The following is a 4,470-nucleotide window of genomic DNA, read 5'->3' on the forward strand; positions in this document are numbered from 1 at the left end:
GTTGTCCAAAGAACTGCAAAGAATCCACAACTGCTTGAAAAATGCTCCAAATTAGTAATAAAGTAGAAATGTAATTGAGACAATGATAAACTTTCACCTTGCACTCTGTAAAATGGCAAAAGTGACAAAACATGTCAAAAGTCAACGTTATAGAGGCTGTGATAGACAAGCACAGTAATGCATTTTTAGAATTGTGAAACGGTACAACTGTCTTCCAAAGGAATTTGGAATTATGGAAATAAAGTTACTAAAACGTCCATACCTTTGGAACTAGAGACGAATACTGAGCTTATTTCTCAAGCAAGCCATAGAGAAGAAAAAATGTCACTCTGTAGTCCAAAATACTTACAGGAACACTTTTTTATTATCACTGACAACTGGAAACAAAATAGATGTCCATCAATCGGGGAATGCCTGAATGTAATAGCATATTACTGTGCTGTAAGAAATGATAGGCAGAGAAATGTAAGTAAAAGCAATATACACAGCAACTACAACAACGTAAATAGAAGGAACGCACACAAAAATCAAAACTATAAAAGGCAAGCAGGATTGAAATGAAGAGACAGCCCTTCATGGAGGTGGAAGCTTTAGGTAATAAGTATTACCCACGTCTTGGGATATCGATATCAATCAACTGTGTGACCTTTTGTCTTTTTTTCCTCTAGAAAAAATACTGTTTGTCCCATGGGATGGTTCTCTGAGAAGTGGCAAGGAAGTATACATTGAATACCATAGTGACTCAAACAGAAAACAAGAAATATCAAAAAATACCTTACTTTTAAAAATTGTAAATGAGCTTCAGTCTTCCTCCTCTTGCCTAATTGGTTGGAAAGGCTGGTTCTCTGGCCTCTTTCAGTATCTGGCAATACGAGTATTCTAGTCAGAGGATTTATGGGCAGAACGCTCATGTCTTGTGGAGTGAGCAGGATGAACTGTTGGCATTGCTGGGAATGTGCAATCTTGAGGATCATGTCCACGGCAATTCTTCGACTGACGAGGTCCATGTAGATGTCAAATGCATCCAGGCATCTGAAAGGAGATTCTGTGATGGACCATAAAGTAAGAATGAAAACAAAGTTTGACAAAGAGTTTGCATTCCCTGCCAGGAATTGCATGTCACCAGAAGCAGCTTTATTTCCTTCTTTAGGCTGGACTCTTATAGAGAGGGTTTCATTTTTGTGATCAAAGCTCATTTTCCCAGAGTAGGCCCACTGCGATAGTAAGTTATCAAAGGACAACTTGCATCGTAAAGCAAAACTTCTTTTAAACTGCTGGCATATTTCATATTTTTGTTTAGATGCTTGATCCAATGATTTAGCACACTCTTTCACATTCTTCACTTTAGCATCTAAACACTGATGTCTTTCTTTTACTTCTTGGTACTGCTGTATTATTTCTTCTCTGCTTCCAAAAATTCTGTTTTCTAATGCTATCTTCTGCTTGAACACACCAAGTATTTTTTTGAAGAAAAGAGAGGGTTTCCGTAAAATCTTTTCGCTCTGGGCAGAGGTATTTGGCTTGAGCAAGCTCTATCTGCAGATTCCTCTCTTTCATTGACAGCTCTTCCTTTGTCAATTCGAGAGAATCCAGGTGTCGTTTCAGCCAATCTTGATAATGCAGCATGTATCGTTTTTCAGTATCCATTTCTACATTGACCTTGTTTAGTTCTCGATTCAGAGATTCTGTTGATTCTGAAACTTGGCACATTTCTCTCTTAATATTTTCATGTCTCTGTTCAGCATCCATTTTCTGTTTTCTTAAGTTCTTCATCTCTTCCTTTCTCATTTTCACCTTTTCCTGCACCTCTTTCATCTGCTTTTTAATTTCTTGTGCTTCTTTTTCCAGAATGCAGATATCTCCTGGTTGGTATTCTTCCTTCTCCAGATCTCTAATTTCTGTATTGATTTTGGTCGCTCCCATCTGGATTTTTTTTAAACGTAGATCATGATTCTTCAAAATTTCTTGATTCTTTCTGATGTCATTTTCAAGTGTTCATGCATGTTGCTGATACATAGACAACTGTGCCATTTTATTTTCAATTTCTTTCTCCAAATGACTTATTTCTATTTCCACATCAATCAAGTAAGTAGGTCTCAATTTTTCACATGAGTAATAGCGTCTCTCCAACACTTGGTCACCATCAGCAGTGAAAGCTTCACTACAGTTCTTGGGGGGCCTCTGAGCCTGCATTACTCTACGAGCCAAAGAGTTATTTTTGATAAGCAGCACTGATTCTATGCCCCTCATGTCAATCAAAGCGTTGGCCACCACTGCCTCACTTATTTCTAAAGCTGTGAGAACTGTTGGAAACTCTGGGTGAAAGGCTGCTTTATGTGTTACATCGTGTACCTCACGCTGAAATGGTGCCACAATTATCTGTGGTCGTGGAGAGCCTGGTGGATAAAACTTTTCCATTAGGCCCTGAAGTACTTCCTCATCTTTGTGGTTGTTACAACAAAAGGCAAGAAGAAGGCCCTTTAAGCAGGACTCAACAGCCAAAGCAAATTCCGGATCTCGAAGACGAATGTAAGCTCCTAGTGGGCCTATAGGTTTGCAAGTAAAGCACCCTTGCCTACCAGCGGTGTCTACTGCTTCAAGAAGGGCTGTCATTTGTGGTTCAAATCGTTTCAGTGGATCAGTTTTACAGTCTTTTAATCGGTTTAGCTGTTGCTGCTCATCGTTCAGTATTTGTTGTATATCGGATACTTCTTCCCTCAGTCGAGAATGTTCTTCATTGTCTATTTGGATAGCTTGCTGAAGATGTCCCATCGCTTGAACAAGTGAATCTTCTTCATCATGAAAGTTCTTTATCTGTACCCTCAACGTGAGAATTTTTTCTTGCTTTTCTGACTTTTCTTGTTCTATATTCTGTTTTAGATCTTCAATTTGGGTGCAGTGTTGTTTGGCCTTGCCTCCTAACACTTTCAGTTCATTTTGGGAAGCATCATATAAAACTTCAGCTTCTTTACATGCCTTTTCTTTTCTATTTACTTCTTCTCTTGCCTCAACACATTTGGTCTCTAATGCAGAGGCTTCCTTGTTCAATTGGTGCAAGTTCTCCTGAATGTCTTTAAGCTTCTTGGCTGCCTCATTAAATTTGTACTGACAGGCCTCCAAATCCTGTTTTATTCTGATAGTATGCTGATCTCCAATATTTACATTAGCTACCATATCTTCAGTTTGTCTTTCAGATTCATTCACTACTGCCCAGGGTATCTCTAGTTTCAATTCCTCTATTATCTTCCTTGAGGCAACCATACTCTGGAAACGCTCTTCTATCTCTCTGACCCGACAGTTGAGTTCCCAGAGCTGGGTTTCTCCTTGTTCTATCTGATTCTGAGTCCAGGCCTTTCTCTCCAAAATGTGTAAGTAGTCGTCATTCATCTGTTCAAGTTGGGTCACTTTCAAAAAGAATTTGTATCTGTCACCATTATTTCTGGTATGCAATAAATGCCTGCACATCTCCTGCTGTAAAATAAACACTGGATTATCTACCTGTATATTAAAATGATCGAGAATGGCCCTTAGCTCTTCTTTCTCAGAACAAACCAGGCTGCCTGCGTGGTCTTTTAGTTTATACCTTACAGAACCATTTACACTGATGTATTGCTGCACCATGATGGAGTCCCCATACTGGTCAGATTTGAAAGCATCTTCTCCTCTGTTGTGTAATGTGATGGAGATGTTGGCTGAAAGCTCTCCATGTTTCACAAACTGTCTCAAAGATGATCCTAACGCTTGTCCACCCAGACCAACCACTAGAGCTTTCAGCAATGCACTCTTGCCCTTCTGTCCCACCACAAAGTTGACCCTGGACCCAAATTTCACTGGCCCCAGTTTGGCATAGCACATAAAGTTCTCCAGCTGGATACTCTCAATAATACCGACTTGCACTGAGGTCGAATGAGAAGCAGCAGCACCAGCTCCCTGAGAAACACTCTGGAAGAGGACCCTCTCCTTGTCTTCATTCGCATCGCCCTGTGGCCCTGGCCTTGCACTTGGTTGTCCCTGTGTAGCTGGGGGAGTGTGGTCCTCTTTCCTCTCAGCCATTGGGTCAGTGACAGAAGAAACCTGCGTGGATGGGAGGACCTTCTAGCGCTTCTCCCCTTCCCCCTCCTCCTCTCCAAGGAGGCTCAATCCGAGGGTGCCTCTCTGCAGCCCTGGAGAGCTCCTTTTAGGCCCTTAGAGGCCCTGGACAGGCCCACCTTCCTGCTGTAGTCCGGCAGTCAGGGCCAAGGTGGAAGCCCCCCCACCCCCGTCCCCCGACAGGCGCAGCTGCGCAGCTCTGGGCCCCAAGCAGGCCAGCAGGGACAGTGGCAATGGGGATGGATATTCAGCCTCCTTTCCAGGGTCTCTGATCCCCACCACCCTACACCCCGCAGACACCCTCCCCCTCACTACCACGCGGGCCAGTGAGACAGGGTTCCCTCACCAATCAGCCCAAGATGCCCTGCAGCAGCAAGGCCC

At 42.4% G+C, this 4,470-nt stretch overlaps 1 pseudogene; it reads right to left on the bottom strand.

Moving 5' to 3' along the window:
• Positions 1-254: 254 nt before the first annotated feature.
• On the bottom strand, positions 255-4,107 carry LOC140515417 (structural maintenance of chromosomes protein 6 pseudogene; annotated as a pseudogene).
• Between the last annotated feature and the right edge of the window lie 363 nt (positions 4,108-4,470).

The sequence above is a fragment of the Notamacropus eugenii genome, chromosome X, assembly GCF_028372415.1.
Source record: "Notamacropus eugenii isolate mMacEug1 chromosome X, mMacEug1.pri_v2, whole genome shotgun sequence".
Classification (NCBI taxonomy): Eukaryota; Metazoa; Chordata; class Mammalia; order Diprotodontia; family Macropodidae; genus Notamacropus; species Notamacropus eugenii.